This window comes from Mauremys mutica, chromosome 2 (genome assembly GCF_020497125.1).
Source record: "Mauremys mutica isolate MM-2020 ecotype Southern chromosome 2, ASM2049712v1, whole genome shotgun sequence".
Classification (NCBI taxonomy): domain Eukaryota; kingdom Metazoa; phylum Chordata; order Testudines; family Geoemydidae; genus Mauremys; species Mauremys mutica.
Genome location: NC_059073.1, coordinates 298,667,586 through 298,688,384, shown reverse-complemented (window position 1 = coordinate 298,688,384; position 20,799 = coordinate 298,667,586). Strand labels below are relative to the sequence as shown.

General features: G+C 43.6%; 1 pseudogene; it reads right to left on the bottom strand.

Moving 5' to 3' along the window:
* The window catches only part of LOC123363337, a 60,749-nt pseudogene extending 40,248 nt beyond the window's left edge, over window positions 1–20,501 (bottom strand).
* Window positions 20,502–20,799: the final 298 nt, after the last annotated feature.

The following is a 20,799-nucleotide window of genomic DNA, read 5'->3' as shown; positions in this document are numbered from 1 at the left end:
ATATTGTTCTTGTCTCCTTATACTATACCAGAAGAGCTCCAGTTTTCCAGTAAGCTAATAGTGGATAAGCTTTGGTGTTTGCTTGACCATCATTCGCCACCCCTTTAACATCATTTCTCATCACGACCATCCCAGCTCTAATCTCCCTTTTTAGGTAAGGCAGGAAAGGGCATGTCAAGGTAATGCTGATAATAACTAGAGTCTTCAGCTCTCTGTGACCCGGTTCATTCCAAATTTAGGTACTAAATGGACATTGCCTTGATCTGGTCTGTTGATCATCTCTGGCTGGTGATTGATGAGAACCAGGTATCCAGGATGATTCTTTTAGCTTTGCCAGCTACCTCTGATACCATTGATAATGAGCCACTGCTGACACAGGGCGAACTCTGGAAGGGATGGATGGAATCATTCTGAAATGGCTCCATCCCATTCCAACCACAGCCCCAAACTGTGGCTCATCCGGCCCAGGATTTCTCTTGTGTAGAGTGATGTGGGATTCTGTCTTGTCACCCTCCTGCTCAATTTGTATGCAAGATCATTAGGGGAAGACAGTGAGACATTATAGACTACGCTGACTTCAGTATTCAGATAATATAGCTCTAGGTCTCTGTTTCATCAGACCCAGCTGGGAGAAGTTGACTGGCTTAGCCAGCAAGTTACAGGGTGGGTTTGAGGCAGGCAAGTCAGCTGTGACTCACCTCAGAGATGACTGAGTTTATGGTTGTAGGTTGGAGGAACCCATCAGAAGAAATGGTAGAGCTAACAGCAGCACACTCAAGTGAGTTCGTAACCTGTTGGATCCAGAGCTGTTTTTCACGCAGGAAGCAGTAGCGGCTAATAGCATTTTGTTTGTATTTTACACTTGGCCAAAAGGTTCTGAACTTTCAGTTCTGGTACAGATGTCAATTCAGAGAGAAATATTGGATTACTGCAAAATACCATACATGGGACTGTACAACAAGATGACTCCCCTCACAAACTTCAGCGGGTGGAGAGTATGGCAGTCTGTTTCTTAGAGGGAATTTTCTGTAGGGAGAATCTTGCCTCCATGCTCTGTGATCTGCACTGGCTTCCATTTCATTGTCTGGAGTGATTTAGAATAATGGCTTTAACCAATAAGCCTTAAAATAGGTTGAGTCCTGGCTATCTCCAAGATTACCTCTCCCCACATGGGATATCACAGCAGCTGAGATCTTCTGAAGCGCGGACACAAACAGCTTTCTGGGTTTAACCACATGAGGGCTGGAGGTGAGGCATTGTTGGTGAGTGAGCTGAATGAAGAATTTGCTTCTGATTCAATTCACCACAGGCCAAATTTATTCACCTTCAGGTTATGCTGTAAGCCCCATTTGTTCTCCCTTACTTTTTCCAGCAAGTGAAAATGAAGAAAAAGTGGATGATGGGGATGAAGACAAAGCTTTAGTTTTGGGAGGACATTCATCCTTCTTTATTGTTGTATTTTTATAACTAGTATAATAACATTTAGCTCTTACATAGTACTTTTCATCCATATATCTCAAAGCACTTTAAAGAGGAGGTCAGTATTACTATCCCCATTTTACAGATGGGGAAAATGGAGGAAGAGAGAGGTGAAGTGACTTGCCAAGTGTTACTTTGCAGGACAATGGCAGAGCTGGGAATAGAATCCTGGTTTCTTGAGTCCTCACCCAATGTTCTTTCCACTAGACTACACTGTGCTACATAAATACCCAGAGTACAGGATGGGCACTTTAAAAAATACTGTTTTAAAACAAATACATTAAATTGATAAAATATCAGTTTTCTTTTTGGTCACACAGATAATGGCAGCAGCTCTTCATTGCAAAGATGAATTTAAAAAGATCACTTACTTTAACATCAGGTCTGGATGGGTAACTGAAATGGATGTTTTTGAATTCAATTTCTCCTTTGAGCTTGTCTGGTCTGTATCCTTCCTTGGCACTGCTATCTAGAAGACGGTGCTGGAGAGAGATTTTGAAAAGGTATTACACATTTCTGTGATTTTACAGTTATGTCTTTTGATAGATAAGTTGTTTAGGATAGAAAAAAGAAACACTGGAACACTACATAGCAGTTTAACTGATCAATGGTTGCTGTATTTCACCCCAGAGGATTCTGCCTATCAGTGAAATACAATCCTTGTGTATACCCTGCAAAGCATTTTGGGATACGGGACAAGGAAAGAACAGGAGTAACTAGAATAATAAATCATCTATTATACCTTAAATCATCCATCTCTCAACATTTACAATGGGCCCAAATCCCTTAGCTCCCTCCCAGCATCTGCCTAGGCAGAATGTGGGTTGAGAATCAGTTCTTGGAGGAGTGATGCTACCTGTAATTGTTGGTTGGCTTAAAATGCACAAGCAAAATAAACAAACTGGGGATTTATTACAACGTCTTCATCTCTTAAAAAAGATACCATCATCCTGAGGCTCCCTGGTCTGAAGTCCAATGGAAAATTAGCCTGGCGCTAAATAGCCTGACCTGCAATTGCTCCTCCACTTCCCATGTTGCTGATCTCTGCTGGACTGACACTTTTCAATGACCCAGTAACCACCAGCAGAGTTCAAAATTTCTCTTTGGAGTAGAAATGGGAAGTTTAAAGGGGACCCCGTAGGCTCTCTCTGCTCCACTCTAAGACCAGTAAAACCAAAAATAAAACCAAACCCTTTGTCTCAGAGTTCTGTTTTCTGGTAGTAGCTTCCAGCTTGTTCTATCTCCATCCAGGATTCTAGACAATCTGGGAAACAGAGTTCTGAGTCTCTATAGCCATTGTTGCTGTAGTCTGAGGCGAGTCCCCTAATGACTTGCTTAGTGTAATAGGTCAGGAACAACCAACATCAGAGGTGGTTACACAGAGTTTGATCACCCTTAATTCAGTTTCTCTGGGCAAAATTCCACCCTTTGTTATATTCACACAACCTCACTGACACCCATCAGCATTTATTGCCATAACAGAGGACAAAATTCAGCCCTTTGTTCTAACCTAATAGGAACCTGGGACTTCAGATATATAACAAACTGCTGTACAAAATTCTAAGAGTTAGTTACTGAAAGTGTGGCATCCCTCTTCCCCAGCAACAGTATTACCAGAGCTTTCAACAGCATGCATTGTCATGCATCTGACAAAGTGGGTATTCACCCACGAATGCTCATGCTCCAAAACGTCTGTTAGCCTATAAGGTGCCACAGGACTCTTTGCTGCTTTTACAGATACAGACTAACACGGCTACCCCTCTGATACTTCAACAGTACTGTTAATCACCAAATCAAAAGCAGTTGAACTGAAATCATGACCACTCCACATACTTGTGTTTTAAAGAGCAATGTCATTTCACTTAGCTCTTCACCACTTACTCTAAAAAAATAAATAAATGAGGGAGTGACAAACCTAACAGGAACGAGGGCCCCAATCTGTAAAGTTGAGCTATAGATCTCAGTTTCCCCCAAGTTTGAAATAAGCTCATTTAGGGCTTTGGTTAAGGCTCGTCTCTCCTTAATATGAAGAGAAATGTCATCTTACTTTTGTTTTCAGTGGTCTGAGTCTATGCAGTTCGTTCACTTTTTGAATTTTTTGAGAAATAAATCAGAAATTTCAGACTGCTAGAAAAGTGACATTAAATGACAAAGTTCCTCATCTGCCTTGGTGGGTCCTGAACTTACAGGTGGATTTGCTTGCCTCAGAGATTCATGGCAGCCCTCAGTTTGGCTACTTTTGATAGTGCTCAAACCTGCTGTCCACTCACCTAACCTCACCAGTGGCCAGCATGGGGGAAACCTAGTGGCTTGGGGACAGGCCAGATCCCTTTCCAATTCAGATTTTCCCTTCTGGTGTTTCTCACAGACCAAGTCAACTCCTCCTGTGTCCTATCAAGAGTTGGGGGGATGGGGGAAACCCAGGCCCACCCTCTACCTGGGGTTCAAGCCCAGGGCCCTGTGGATAGCAGCTGTCTATAATGGTCCCTGTATCAGCTGCATGACAGCTACATCTCCCTTGGCTACTTCCTCATGGCCTTCCCCAGCACCTTCTTTATCCTCACTGCAGGATCTTCCTCCTGAAGCCTGATCACGCTTGAACTCTCCACTCCTCCAGCAGCACGGCTTCTCGCTCCCTGGTCCTTGCACACACCCCTACTAACTGATGGGAGGTCCTCTTTAAAGCAGGTGTCCTGATTAGCCTGCCTGCCATAATTGATTCTAGAAAGTTCTTAATTGGCTCCAGGTGTCTTGATTAGCTTGCTGGTCTTATTTAGTTCTAGCAGGTTCCTGATTGCTCTAGGGAAGCCCCTGCTCTGGTCACTCAGGGAACAGAAAATTGTTCATCCAGTGACCAGTATATTTGCCCTCTACCAGACTCTTGTACCCCACTGGTCTGGGTCTGTCACAGTACCTTACTGATGACCTTGTACACCTCATAGGCAGCACCTCGAGCACTGGCAACACATTCCAAGTGTGGGAAGCCCTGGATGAGGTAGAATGCGCCACGGAGCAGACAGAATAATACCTACAGGGAAACAAAACAGGAGCTAGTGTACAGTGGTTCCAGACCTGCAGTTTCCTTAGTGTTAAATGTCATGGTAATCCTGGTGGTTCTGTAAGAGCTTTTCCAGAAAAAAAAAATATAAAAAAGAAAATCAAAACTAAGATTTCAGACTGCATTTTTCCAGCTCCCCCAGTTTTTATTCGTTCGCTGGATTTGACACAGGACGTGGTGAATGTAGCTATTGTGTGCACCCACATGCCCTTTAACAGTTGGATTAGCTTTTTTTATTGCTCCTGTTTTCATTAACTCCCATTAAGAGAATAAATAGTGAAATTAGACATCTCTCCATCTCTTTGCAATAATAAAAACCTCAGCGTCCTCAAAGAGAGTTAATCGACAGTTTCCTGAGGCCCCAGTCCTTCAAAGTGCACACGTAACATTATGCCTTGTGACTAGTTCCACTGAAGCCAAGTTCTCATCAGAAGTCAGTGGGGCTACTCACAGTGCATAACACACATACCTAAGTCTTTGCAGGATCAGGGCCTTATTCCTTTCCAAAGGAAAAATAATCTAAAAATTTTGATAAAGTACAAAAATCCCTTGCAGGGATTTAAAAAAATGAAAGATGGTCCCATGGCTGTGACACTAGCAGACCAGGCGCCAGCTCATGCCAAAACCCCAGACCTCACTCAGTGATTACAGATGCATAGCTGGAAGCCAGGCCAATTCACATGTGTATTAGTATAGAGCAAAGTTATTGTTACATGTATAAGAATGTATTTGGTGTTTAAACTTCATGAAAACTAATGGGATGTTAATGCACTGAAAACAATGCATTAGTTAAACACTTATCTGGATCCCGTTATAATGCTGTAGCAAACATTCACATAGTGTATGCCCCTGTCAGTAAATAATCCATCAAATGAGAAAGAAGTCTTGTGGAATGCAAATGAAGAATTTAACAGAAAAGTGTTAATTTCAAAGCAAGTGGTCATTGTGTGTGATGATCAAAGGTCAAAGACTCCAAATGTATTCCTCACTCTCTGCCATCAAAGGAAAAGCCCACATGGGTATTGACTCTGTCAGCTTGTTTTCTTTTGGAAGAAAACTATGAGTATGGATTCAGGGAAAAATCCTTCATCTCTGCACTGTTTGGATTCTAACAGGGCAAAATAAATGAACATAGAGATGGAGATTCCCTGAACACTGAGAGACTTTTGCAAAACTGGCAGATCACTACATTTCTGCTATCATTTGAAATTATAAACTGACTCATTTGTACATATATTTTATCTGCTTTAATCTCTCAATAACTCGTATTACCTTTTTTTAGCTAATAAATCTTTAGTTAGTTTACTACAGAATTGTCTACCAGCATTGTCTTTGGTATAAAATCTAGGATACCAATTGATCTGGGATAAGTGATTAGTCTCTGGGACTGGAAGCAACCTGAATGTGGTGTGATTTTTGGTGTAAATGACCTTTTATCACAAAGTCGGGTTTGTCTGTGTGGCAAGATAGACTGGAGAGTCTGTCTGTGACTCCATGGTAAGACTGGTGTAATGATCCAGGAAATCACATTTGTTACTGGCTTGGTGAAATCTAATTATAGAACACAGCACCAGTTTAGGGTGTCTACCCTGTTTTCTGACAGCCTGCCCTGAGGTAGGCACTCATGGTCGTGCATCACTCCAGACAGCATGACAGTGACCAAATGAGATATTTGTTTAGGAACTTTGAGGTCTTAAGTATGTAGATTCAACATTTCTGTTGATTTATATTAAAACATGTTTTAAGACTTAGTCTGATAGGTATGTTGTGCCTCAGCAGAAATTATAGATCTTTTTATGCAGTACTTAATTTATAGACCATTTTTAAAAAGTTTGCCTCAGTTAATCAGACTATACTGTGCTGTACTTACAATTAGCACATGTCCAATGTCATAATTCTCTTTCTCCTCCACTGTGAGTTTGATTCCGTACCAAAATGCAAGAGCAAAGGCTCCAAATGAAATAAACTCTGTGAAACCCAAAGATGTGTATGTGGTAATGGATTTTTTTACTCCAACTTTCCTAGCATTCTCCAGGTTAACATCATATCTGAAAACAGATGATAAATGTTAAATTTGGTATGTACCCAGATGACATTCAGTTCCCTAGCTTCCTCTCATGCTTCCAGGGTTTTCTGCCATAAAAATCAATTATCCAGATTCTTAGATGGTGTGAATCAACACAGCTTCATTGATTTTACATCAACAGAGGATCTGGCCCATGGCTGCTCTGAGTGAATTATCAGGCACACATGATATGTTGGGGAACAGTCAACAAAACTTTGTAAATGGAAATTGTGCCTCACCAATCTATTAAAATTCTTTGAAAGTTTCAGCAAGCGTGTGGACATGGGTGATCCAGTTCAGAAAGTCCACACCAAGGTCCTAAACAAAGGCTCTTAAGCAAAGATTTGGGATAAGAATGATAGGAAACACAGGGTAGGAATAAATGGTCAGTTTTCACAGCAGGGAGAGAAAAATTATAGATCCTTTGGGGACCCTGTACAGAGTCCTGTGCTGTTCACATATTCATAAATTATATGAAAAAAGAGGGTGAACAATGAGGTGCAAAAATTACAGATGATACAAAATTATTCAACATAGTTAAGTCCAGAGCTGACTGCAAAGAGCTACAAAGGCATCTCACAAAACTGTGTGACTGGGCAACAAAATGGCAGATGAAATTCAATGTTGATAAATGCAAAGTAATGCACATTGGAAAACAATCCCAACTATACATAAAGAACGATCGGGCCTAATTTAACTGATACAATTAAAGAAAGATCTTGTAGACATCATGGACAATTCTCTGAAAACATTTGCTCAATGTCCAGCAGCTGTCTAAAAAGCTAACAGAATGTTAGGAACCATTAGGAAAGGGATCACTAATAAGAGAGAAAATATCATAATGCCACTGTGTAAATCCATGATATGCCCACACCTCAGATAATGTGTGCAGTTCTGGTTGCTCCATCTCAAATAAGATATACTAGAATTAGAAAAGGTACAGAGAAGGGCAACAAAAATTATTAGTGGTTTGGAACAACTTCCATCTGAGGAGAGATTAAAAAGACTGGACTGTTCATCTTAGAAAAGAGATGACTAAGAGAGGATATGATAGAGGTCTAGAAAATGAATGAAGGGAAAGTGAATAGGAAATTCTTATTTACCCCTTCATGTAATATAAGAACCAGGGATACCCAATGAAATTAATAGGTAGTAGGTTTAAAACTTACAGAATGAAGTACTTCTTCACATAATGCAGACAACAACTCATTGCCAGGCCAAAAGTATAACTAATCCCCTTTAGCTTCTGAAGGGCATTATAGAAAGCACCGCTCAGCCCAGCAATGTTCCCAGAACATTTCAGGAGGACATGCATATCATTTTATTGTTCAATGACATGCTCAGAAGCTTTGGGGGAACCTCTCGACACATATATTATGTACAAAAATGCCCTGACCAAAAGTGGGAAGGCCCAAAATGAATGGCACAGTTTACGCAGTAGTGAAGGGATCCTAAAATGATGTGCAATTAATTTCTTCCACATATAATGCTGGGTTATCATTGGTGCTGTTCAGATTAGATCAAGAGGAGGATTATTTGCAAAGCACTAAGCACGTAATTAAGCATGTGGGTAGCCCCCTTGAAGTCGATGACATAGGAAAGTGATAGGAAATCTTACCTAAGCTCATGATCCAGTAAAGCATGAACTTAACTGTAAACACTTTAATTGATGATTTCAGTGGGAGTGTGCATGTGCTTAAAGTATTTGCATAAGTGCTTTGTTGGACTGGAGCCTTAGAGAAGATTGCATTTTCTGTAGCCTCAGCTTCCAAATTCAACTTCAGGTTAGTGTCAGAGGGAAATTGGGCCTTACAATGTCCCTCCATAATGTAGGTCAATTGAGTGATTGCAAATATTCATGAGTGACAGAAAACATCTCCTTCCATATGATCATATTTATCTTCATCTGAATTTCTCAGCTGTCTGGGAGATAAACTGATTGATCATCTTTGATTTTTTTTTAAATAACCACATCACTTTCCCAAATATTATGTACAATCAATAATTAGTTAAAAAAACTCACTTTGCTAATGCCTTCATCTCTCCATTGAAAGCAACAACTGTTCTGATAGATGTCAAAATTTCTTCCGCCACAGCTCCTGCTCTAGCATAAGCAGTCAGCTCTTTTGTAGTGAATGATGACAGGAACTGGAAAATTGGGAGGGTGGGGGGAAGGGGAAAGTATTTTATGAAAATCTATTTAAATGGTGTAAATTATGTACTGATACAAAGGGTGATCAAACCGTTAGCAAAAGAGCCTAGAATTTAGCAAACCTGGGTTCAAGTCCCCACTCCAATACACTTTTCCTGGGCAACTTTGGGTAAGTAATTTTTCTCCGTTTTTCACTTCTCCATGTGTAACATGAGAATCCCCTCTCTTGCATGGTGTTGTGAGGCTAAACATGATGAAGCTTGTGTGGCACTCAGAAACTATAGTAATGGAGGCCATGTAAATAACTTAGCTATCTTAATTACAGGTCACAATCCTGTTTCTTCCTCCACCATTTTCAGTGCTTAGGTGGGGGAAAGAGGGAGCGAAAACCAACACAATCTATACATGGAAACATTTTGTAAATTTTTCTGTGCATTACAAGCAATATCTACTAATGTGGTCACAGTTGATGAATGCTGATCATCCTCTTCCCATGTGGTGAGTGGTGTTAACTGGAAGAAGTCCAGGCCTCCATGGCATGCTAATGCCTGCCCGCTCATGCTCAGTGTAGACAGAGCTCTGCAAATTTTGGGGCAGGAGCCAGTGGAGTAGGAGAAGGGCTGCTTTCCATGCTCTCCAAACTTTGGGGTCATATTGCTTTGGGGGTCATTCCCTCTGTTTTTAGAGGTAAAATTCTTATTTGTTTTTCCTCAGCACTTACAAATGATCCAACTGCTGCTGCTGCAACAAGGAGAGGGCTAACTGACAAAATCACCAAAGTCAGTTTCCATCCGTAGACGAATCCTATAACAATCCCTGTCAGAAACGTGGAAAATAATTGTACAAATATACAGAACTTGTCTCCAATGCCTTCGTGGATGGTGTTAATGTCACTGTTAATTAAAAAGAGATTTGTTAACTTTGATGAATGCCTCCTCCTCACACATTTTTCTGTTTTGCTGGAGAGAAGCTTGTCAGAAGTTTAACTGTTCAAATCATTGGGTAGTAGGAATTTTGGACGTGGATACTGAACAGCAGCAATGGCTCTTTGTGGGGCTAGGAACTAGCAGAGCACAACTCATTGTTTGTGATGTAACCTCCAGATAGACTTCTGCCATTGCTACCCCTGCTCATTCACACGTGACCCAATTCATTCATGCAATAGCCAAAAGGAATAATCCATTAAAAAAAAATCATCCCAAAACCTTTACATTACTTTTTCCTCTAAGTTCCCCTATGTATCCGATCATCTTCAATTTTGTTATTAGATTTTACGATCTTTGAGGCAAGAAATATCTCCTTTTTCCATCCTATACAGTGAGAAGTACAGTGTTAGTAAATTATTAATTGAAAAATCATTGTGTGTCATGCTAATTTTCTCTTGTTATTTATATATGTGGGAACTAGGATTAGTGAAATTCAAGCCTCTCTCATTCCCTTCAGGATTCACATCTTCCAAAAACTGGGCATATCCCTCCCTGCAAACATTAAATCTGGAGAAACTCTGCATACCCTGATCATACCTTCCTCTGAATCTCTGCACATGGGACCTGATCCAAAGATTCCTAATGATTTTAACTGGTTTTGGATCAGGTTCAAAATGATAACAGTGCCTATAACTATGAGTGCAGTTTCATTTCATACAATGTCAGGGTTTTCAGTGTTTGTAAACTAGCTGGAGACAGCAGACCTGTTTATCTACAGTAGTTTGCAAAATAGCTCATAGACACTACCAAGCCAATGTCAGAGGAGTAAGATATTGCATTTCACAGCATAAGCCCTCGCAGTGGAAATGTCACTGAAACCCTGAAAGTGAAGTGAAAACTGGTAACGAATTCCTCCCTCACATAGAAGAAATATTTTGGGTCTTAGTTAAAAAGGTTTCCTGGAAATTCCCTGTAGCTAATTCTATAAAGGTAAACATCAGACTTCTTTTTGGCTCAGGTTTCTGGTGCATAGATAAATAAACCCTTCTCACTCCGTCAGTCGGGTGTTCAAAGTTCCAATCTTGCTGATATCAAACCAAGCTATTTCCTGGTGAAGTACTGCAAAAAAAAACTTTTGTCGGATTCTTGCTGTCTGTCTTGCAGCTGAGGTCAGAAATGTCCAGACTTGGATGGTGCTCAGTATCACTACAGCAAAGCCAATACCCGCATAGTAGTAGGCAAACCTGTAATAAATAGTAAAAGTCCATAAGGTCAATTGCATATTGCAAGATAAGTTAGACACATCAGGTCACATTCAACCCTGCTGAAGCCAATGAGATGTAATTGAGGGCCAAATTTGGCTTACAGTCTAATGGACAAAAAAAATATAGAAACTACACTGTGCTATTCTTATGAAAATAATTGCAGAGGTTCTTACCTGGTCATTTCAGCTTCTATATCCAAACCTGGCATTACTGGACAAGTAGAGCTACTATTCATCACAGCTGAAAGATTAATTATAACAAAGAAAAATATTCAGTTTTATTAGAACAGGCATAAAAGAAATCATGGTGGTTTTAGGCCATAATCTTATGGGTGTTTTGTATGACGCTACACTCCCTGCAACAGCTCTGTAGTTTTATAACTTTCATGGTGGCCATCATCCTTCCAGTGGAAGATTAAACGGCAAACTTCTGAGTCATTTCAGAGAGTTACTGTAGAGTGATGTCATGGGTTTAGCTCACTATGCAAAGGGCACTGGTCAGATCATAGCTTCATCTGTTCTGACCTTCAGATTCCAACAGTGGCCAATATCTGATTTTTCAGAAGTTGATAACTCCCCCTTGTACCTCACACAAGGCAAAATTCATCCACGCAGACACCATAAGGCTGACTTTTATGCACCACTTAGGTTCCACCCAAGCCTCAAAACTGGACCCAAATAGGGTCCAAGAGGTGGCTCAGCGTTTTGCTGGCTGTCTGCAAAAAGGGTAAATTTCACTACTAATGCACCTAACTGAATGTGCAGAACTTTTCAGACCTGGGAGAAATAGCAGAGCCCTTCCAGGTGTCAGCACATATATTTTAGGGTAAGTTATTATTGCCCTTCTCATAAGCTTAGCTCATATAGAGGAAAAATAGAATTAACGGTCATATTTTGTTGTTTTAAAAATCCGATCACAGAATTTGATTTTGTGACCTCGTTGGGCAGTGAATTCCATGGATTAACTATAAGCTATAGAAAGTAGTAAATAGTTTTACAGTTATCAAATGTACTGCTCTGTAATTTATCAAGTGTCTGTTTTGCTACTGTACTATACAGCAGGGTAAAAAGGAAAGACTGCTCAGAATTCACTCTGCTCTTCATGGTTTTTAACACCACAGCAGCTCTCCATCCTGAACCTCTGCCAATCCAGTAAATAAGAGACCCTAAGAAATATTTTCAGAAGTTGAACAAATTTTATTTACCTGAAGACATATTTACTGCTTGGCCAATCGTCACAAATCTGTTTGTCATCTCTCCAATGACAACAATAATAAGTCGCATCCCTGTTCCATTTGCAACAGCTGCAATCAAGCCTATTATCATCAAAATGATATCCAGCCAATCGGCATACCCAAACTACATGAATATAAAGAAAAATGAATTAATTGAAGGTTGACAAATTCACATAATTGTGACAATATCCTACTAAGACACACAGAATAGGATTTGTTTTTACATAGCACCATTTGCAATTTGGATATCCCAAAGCACTTTATGAAGCAATGAGTTAGATAGTCTGAAGGCAAACACAACACATGGGATACACTTAGAAAAAGCTTACACACCATTTTAGGCCAGTTTTTATTGAGAGAGTTAGGACACGATGGCAGGATGAATCCCCTAATCTGCAGAAAAAAGAATGTATCTAACATCACCTGTGCAACTCACTGCCTCCCTGGGTGCATTCTACTACAGCACATATTTACTCAGTGCATTGAAAATGTAAACAAGCACAGGTAAGTAACAAACATTTGGCTGCTGCCTACCAACAGAAATGGGTATGTAGCAGTTATCACATTTAAGAAAAACAGGGCACTTGTTTCCCTGGATAATTCATAAGACATTGTGCATGAATGGTAAAATTATCTCCAGTTGAGAGACCCAGGGCAAGACCCTACTTACCGCACATGCTTCACTTCAGTCCTTAACATGGGTGAATTTCACTCCGTCATGGTGCTAGTGCTGAAACATCGTCAAGCACTGGCAGTTAGCTGTGGGGGGAACTTTGCACAACAGGCCGTATTTTTAAAGAGTGGACCTGAGATCAATGCACAAAATGGCTGTGCGGCAATACTAAGTTTTGCACAGACTTCTTTCTTCCCTTTCGAAATGCAGTATTGTGGATGCACATTCGTCTGTCAACATAACGTACAACAGGCAAAGAAAAGGAACAATGAGAACTATAAATCAAACCAGTAAACTATGCACTAACCAGTTTCAAAATGCCAACCATCTTTTCCTTTGACTCCTCATTTTTCTTTCTAAAGAGATTAATGAAAAATTAATCCAGACCCTTTCTTGAAAGGCAGGGCAAGAAATTTAACAGCATATTAAGATCAAGGAACCCCTACTTTTTCTTGTTCTTCTGTAACTCGCTATTCTGCTCTGGTATTTCATCATGTTGGAAAGCAGGATTGTAATAGCCATTACTTGCAGATTCTGTGGAGGAGAAAGTAGGTTTTGCTTTCACAAATAGTAAGGTCTTTTAAGTCAGATTCTATTGAAGCACAATAAATCCCTTTCTGAATTATCGGCGCACCAAAACTGTTGATTTTTTTAAAGCAGGAAAACCACATTTGTCTCATGCTCTTGAAACAGGTCAGTAACTTTCAATTTTTTCCTCCTCAAAGATCACATCCAAGCTGAGAACAAACATTATTTACAGCTCAAAAAATAATTTTAAGGGAAGTCATTAAAGATTAACTTGGGCCTCAGCCTTGCAAAAACTGAGGGAATGCCTAAGTGTATGTCTACACTAGAAATGCGACAGTAGCACAGCTGCAGCTATGCTCTCTGTAGCATATACACTTACTACAATGGTTGAAGGGATTAGTGAATCCACCTGCTACGTTGCTGGAAGAGTTCTTCTGTGAAACTAATGGTGCCTACATTGGGGCTTAGGCCGGCTTACCTATGTCTCGCAAGAGCATGAATTTTTCACACCTCTGAGAAATGTAGCTAGGTGGACTTAACTTTTAGGTGTAGACCAGGCCTTTGTCTTTGCAGGATTGGGGCCTTAGAGTGGAACAGGCAGACATATTTGTTGGCATTTCAGTAGTACCTACAGGCCTCAACCCTACTGTGCTATGGCTGCACAAACACAAGCAAAAAAAGAGGATCTCCACCCAAAAGAGTTTATAATCAAGGAATAAGATGAGAAATAACAAGTGGATGAAAGAAACAGGCAGAGGAATCAGAACAGAATAGTGAGGTGACTGTGAACTACTGGATAAAAGATGGTCACATCACACCAGCTGTCTATCCTCTCTCAACCTGAACTATAACTACTGTGTTTTCCATCACTAGTTTTTAGAACATCTTTGTAGAGACTTACAGGACACTATTATTTTTGTTATGATTATATAAAATACTTCAAATGCAGTAAACTGGTTCCTGACTCACATAGTGGAGCATTTGCACACTTAGACCCCATTGCTGATGCATGTCAATAACTTTAGGCATGTGAACGGCCACATTGAAACTCAATGGGACTACTCATGCGTATAAATGCTTGCAGGATGGGAGACGTAGTTATTTTCAAACTAGAGTGACTCACTAGGTACACCAGGGTCACTTAAGTTGGTAGAAAGGCCACACAGAGCTACGCCCAGCCAGTGCTGTGATTAAGTTAAAAGAGAATACGTGTATTCAGTGCTTGCTATGAATATTTTCTGAATGCTGTTTCCTCCACACAGATCCCCAAGAAGGGTCCATACTCGCTGGGTAAAGACACCACAGAAGAAAGCTTAATAGCCAGGGCAGCATGATTTGTGGAGGACGATGGGAGGGCTGATCTGTTTTTCCATAGAAATCCCTCATGGCTACCAGACAAGATTCAAAATGTGGATCAGTTTCGTGGCAATGGAGTACATCCTTCCAACAACTAGCCTAACATTCAAAAGAAGAAACAACTAACCGAATAACTTACTGGGACTAAGTGGTTCCTTTTCTGTGTAATGTATGAAATCATCCTTCATTGTGTTATTCTGTTGTATGGTTATTAGACTTGCAGAAGTAGATCACTTTGTCAAAAATCTGCATACACAAGAAAACAGCACAACCTTTCAGAGACAATAGCCATTCAAAGAGTTCACATTAAGATATGTTTATGTTTCTTTATTAATTATTTGTTTCCTTTCAACAACTTTTCCAAGGGAAGAAAAAATATTATCATTACATACTATTTTTACATCAGGGTAAATTACTTTTCTAAAGAACTAAGTTCATTTTTAAAAATTAGGACAACAATGTGGCCTGCTTCCTGGGGGCACCCAGGGCTGTGGCCACCTACCCTTAGCACGAGAAAGTCTTGTCTGTGCCTGATGGGGGTCAGCTCCTCAACTCCAGTGGCCACAGGCAACACAAGCACTCCCCTTTAGGCCTAGGCAGGCCCTGCTGTCTCTTTACAGGTTAGCGGTAGGCATATTCCAACCCCTGAGCTCTCCGAGCATCTCCCTGCTCCACTGCAAACTCACAGTATTTACAGATTTGCTGTTTGGAAAGGAACAGCACACCCCAGCTTACCAGTTCCAGCTCAGATCACCTCTTTGCTTAACACACGACACTTAGATACATTTATAGTGAAAACGAGCAAAAGTTTATTTAACAAAGTAGAGATGTAACCCCCCTGTCAGTGCTGGCTTAGTACCTGAATGCAGTGCAAACAGGAGAGGGGTACCTCACCGTTTTTGGACAGTTCCAAAGTTTTTGTCACCCTGGGCTCAGTTGTGTGTGCTGCTGGTAGGTGCCTGCCTCCCCCTCCTGGCATGCTAAAGGACCAAGCTACTTGGTGGTGCTTCCAGTAAGACAAGGGATAACCACACTAAGGTTGTGGCTACAGCACTTGAACTCACAAATAATTCAAACTCACATAAGCAAACACATTATAAAAAATAACTATAAACTTTATATAAGGACATGACCAAAGAGAAATAGACAATCAGTGAAAATATTAAATGATTAAAATGATTGGAGATCAATAATTCTTTGTAATTACTAAAGGCTCTGCCAAGAGGCATGCTAGGTCACGTGACCACATACTCTCTGAATGTTCCTAAACTAAAGTGTCTCTTCCCACTCCCACCCCCAGTTCTGTCTGTTCCCTGCATCTCAGGTGGTGCATGTGGAGACATGTTGCAGGCTGGTAAGAAAATGCTGTTAGAAACACACTTTATTATACTGGGAATTGGCAGTGCAGGTCTTGATGATCCAGGTAGATGAAAATCCTTCTGCAGATGCAATGTGCCTTCATGGTGCAAAATTACAACCTAACTGCCCATATAACTCTAAGGGCTTGGCTACACTTGTGAGTTAGAGTGCATGAAACCAGGCACGGGCGCCCTAGCTCACTACTTGTCCCCACTGGCAAGGCATGTAGAGCGCTCTGACTCCGCAACTAGACCTGGTACTCCACCTCGGCTTGTGGAATAACGTTTGATGTGCCCCCGCTGGAGCGCTGCAGCACCAGTGTGAACAGGGTGTTGCATTACTGCGCTCTGATCGGCCTGCAGAAACATCCCATAATCCCCTTAAGTCAAGTGGCCACTCTTGTCATTGTTTTGGAATCACTGCATGAATGCGGATATGCCCTTTCAAAGCTCCATTTCTGACAACCGGCATGCTTATCTGCTCTGAGACAAAGCAACCATTACTGCAGAATGCTGCGGGTGGGGATCTGCTGCTGTCTGAATGCACAAGACATCATGTTGACATGCTCTCAGCCCCCCAAAAACCCACTCTCTGCCTCCCCCAACACATACACACAACACTCTCCCTCTCACACTCCACTCCACACACCCCAATTTGAAAAGCACGTTGCAGTCACTTGCATGCTGGGATAGCTGCTCCCAGTGTTGCTGCAAGTGCTGCAAATGTGGCCACGCCCGTGCGCTTGAATCTGTCAGTGTGGACAGAATGCAGCACTTTCCCTGCTGCGCTCTCCGAAGGCTGGTTTAATTCAAAGCTCTCTACATCTGCAAGTGTAGCCATGTCCTAATGCTGGATACTCCCTCAGGTTCTATTTCTGGCTGAGTGGTCAGGAGACTGATTCGGGCAAGCAGGTCCTGCCTAGCAATCACTGGAAATGGACTAACCGCCCACTCCCTTCTGAATCAGTGCTGACAGTCTTTAAAGCTTGGAACCCCTGGGTTCTAAAACCCCAGATCTGGTGTGGGCTGGCTGCAGGGCAGACAGGCTGGAAGCAGTGAAAGCCTGTCTCTCCTGCCATCTCCTCTGGTTGCTGGCAGGCAGCGACAGGTGGATTGTCCCCTCCTGGGGCTTTTCTGCAGGCTGGGGTTACAAGTTAGGCCAGTTGCTGGGCCTGGAAGTGCTGTGCTGGCAGACTGCAGGCAGACCTGCTCCTCCCTCTGCTTCCCAACTGGTCTCTCCCACATGGTGGGAAAGCCAAACTATTCATAGCCTACCGCCTGCTTTCCCAGGGCTCCGGGGGTGAATTAAAGGGCCAGTGGCTCCTGGCTGCCCACTGCTACCGCCCAGGGCCCTTTAAATCACTGCCTGAGCCCCGCTGCGAGTGTAGTGTAATAAAGTGCTCTCCGTAGTAATGTCCTACTTATGCTCAGTTAATCTGCTGAAGTCACTGCACTTCACCGTGCCCTTATTAGCCATAGGATCCTACAGACTGCTTTTGACAGGGGTTAAAAAGTGGCAAAGGGGGCAAATTGGAAGAGGAGGGTGGCCAGGGTCTCAGCAGGGGGTGGAAATTTACTGGTCGGGGGGGTAAATCAGCTGGAGGCATCATTAGGAGAGGGGCTAAAGAGAAAAATCAGGGATGGGGGGGAGGAGGCGGAGTTAAGCCCAGGAGTGAGGCATTGGCAGAGGGTGACAGAGGGCAAAGCCCTGGCACAAGCAGGGGCAGAGGGGGTAGCAGTTATCCCAGTGGCACTGAGACACCAGTGTTTGCAAAAATGGTGGGGGGCAAAGGGGCTTTTTTTAATTTCTCCTCTCACAGACAGCACCTATCAGCATCCGCTTCCCAGGGCTGGGTTCTTAAAGGAACAAGCACAAGGCTGGGTTCTTAAAGGCACAGGCATTCCCATGCCGAGTCAATGCAACTCTTCTTTGTCTGATCTAACCTACTAAGGCCATGTCTACACTACAAAGTTCAAAGCGCTGCCGTGGGTGCCCGTGCTCCTGGTAATCCACCTCAATGAGGGGATTAGCTCCAAGCACTGGGAGCCGAGCCCAGGGGCAGCTCTGTGTATTTTGCCGCCCCAAGCACGGCAGTGAGGCAGCCTTTGGTGGCATGCCTGCAGGAGGTCCGCTGGTAACGTGGATTCGGCGGCATGCCTGCGGGAGGTCCGCTGGTCCTGCGCCTTCGGCGTACCCACTGCCAAATTGCCGCCGAAGCCAGGGGACCGTCGGATCTCCTGCAGAAATGCCACTGAAGGCAGCTTGACTGCTGTCCTCACAGCGACCAGCAGGCCATCCCCCACGGCTTGCTGCCCCAGGCATGCACTTGGTGGGCTGGTGCTTGGAGCCACTCCTGGCCGAGCCTGTCCACAATAGTGCTTTAAAGCACTCAAACTTGCTGCGATGTGTGTGTGTGTGTGTGTGTGTGTGTGTGTGTGTGATATTTCATACCCCTGAGCCAGCAAGTTATAGTGCTTTAACTTGCCAGTGTAGATAATCCTTGAGGTTTACTTCAGTGAAACATGAGTTATACACCCTTGAGTCAAGAAATTTTAATAAATAAATGATTTTTTTATGTGCCTCTTTGTTCCTGAGCCTGTAGGGTGCAGTAAGGCCAGTTCCAATGCCTTGAGCCTAAACCCCTGAATGACTCTTAGACTACACTCATACAGTTCCTGTTACCAAACATTTCATATGCCTAGGGCCATATCTACTCTTTATGTGTGGGTTAACTCATGTCAGCATAGAGTCACTATGCCACTTGTGTGCATGCCTCCTGGACTCCTTGTCTCAGCACTCCGAGTACTCACCAGAAGCACTTGTACAGATTTAGAGTGAGGTGCACCATGAATAGATATCCCACTGTATTTTGGGAAGCTTTGGTTTGGCAGTGTATGCTGGGTAGCACATCCCTACAGAGTGCAGTGTGTGAGAAAATGCTACCAGTAGGACTGGGCTACCCGCAGCAGCGACAGGTCCTACTATGCTAAAAAGGGCAATCTGACATAGCTAACTGCTACAGATAGCAGTCTCACATATCTAGGGTGTGAGAAACTGCTATCTGTAGGAATTAGCTTCATCAGATTGCAGTTTCTCTCTCACACACACATAAGAAACTGCAAGCTATAGGACTGGGCTACCTACAGCAGCGACAGGTTCTACTATGCTAAAAAAGGCCTGATGTAGCTAATTCAAGTAGTCTCATGTGTCAAACCAAACTGATAGCTTTCTTTAACAGTGTAACAAGCCTTGTGGATGGTAGGGAAGTGGTTGACATGGTCTATCTTGCCTTTAGTAAGGCTTTTGATACAGTCTCCCATGATCATAGAATCATAGATTATCAGGGTTGGAAGGGACCTCAGGAGATCATCTAGTCCAACCCCCTGCTCAAAGCAGAGCCAATCCCCTAATCCCTAAAGGGTCCCATCAAGGATTGAACTCACAACCCCTGGTTTAACAGGCCAATGCTCAAACCAGGACGCCCCCCCGCCAAATTACCGCTGAAGCGGAACAGCCGCTGTGTCCAGTTCTGGGTGCCACATTTCAGGATAGATGTGGTCAAGTTGAAGAGAGTCCAGAGAAGAGAAAAAAATAAGGTCTAGAACATGACCTATGAGAGAAGCAGCATCTTTTTACAAAAGCTGTTTCTTACAATCTACACTATAAACGATTGCTACAGGTAGCACATTTCTACACGTAGCAATTTCACGTGGACCGTAGTGCATGAAACTGCTACCTGTAGGCATCTGCTACAGCCGGGAGCAGTTTACTCCAATAGCAGTTTCTCACATTAGGTACCGGTAACTGCTGCCAGTAGCACATTCCTGCCCAGAGCACTTTAACACACTACACCCGCCTGGTGCCGCCAGGCTCGGACCCGCTGACTGTCCCCTCCGCCCCCCGCAGTGCCCGCGAGCCCTTTGCTGTCAGTCCCGGCGGCAGGCAGGGCTCCCCTGGCGCGGGTCACGCCGAGCTGCCATTGGCCACGGAGCGAGCAGCCCCCAGAGACGCGGCCCCGCTCCTGCCGGGGAAGGGGCCCCGCTGCCCGCGTGCGCCGCTGAGCCCCCGCGGGAGGGGAGCGGGGAGCGGGGAGGGGCTGGGCCAGGGGGTCGCTCGGACACGCCGCTGGCGCCAGGGGGGCTGGAGCGTCCCCATCGCTCAGCCCTGGGCCGAGCCCCGGCGCCCTCCTGCCCGGGGCGGGGGGTGGCGGTGGGGGCAGGTAGGGGAAGCCGGGCTCGGGGCTGGGAGAGATTCGTCAGCAGGAGACTGGCCCCGGCCCAGCGGTTCTGAGCCTCACCTGCCCGCTGCTCCCTGCGCTGCTCCCAGCCCGGCTGTGACTGCGGAGCGCCCGCACCTGCCTCCGCTCCCTGCCCCAGGCAGCCTCCCCGCTGTGGTGTGTCCCAGACGCTGCTCTGCCTAAACCTCCGTGCCCGCTTCCCCCTGCCCCTTATAAACAGCAGGCTGCTGCCGGCCGCCCACTTTTCAGCTACCTTGTTTCCCTCCCGCCCCATCCCGGGGGATCAGGTTTCAAGGTAACGCTCTGGGGCCCCCTTTCCACATCTCCTGGCAGTGACTCCTTCCCCACAGGTACCCCCGCCCAAAGCAAGAAAACCATTTCTGGTGAAGACGTGCTGCTGTGGGGACCAGAAATGGGTAAAAGGACTAAAGCCTCCCATTGTGGTTCTTTCCTGCTTAAATGAGTTT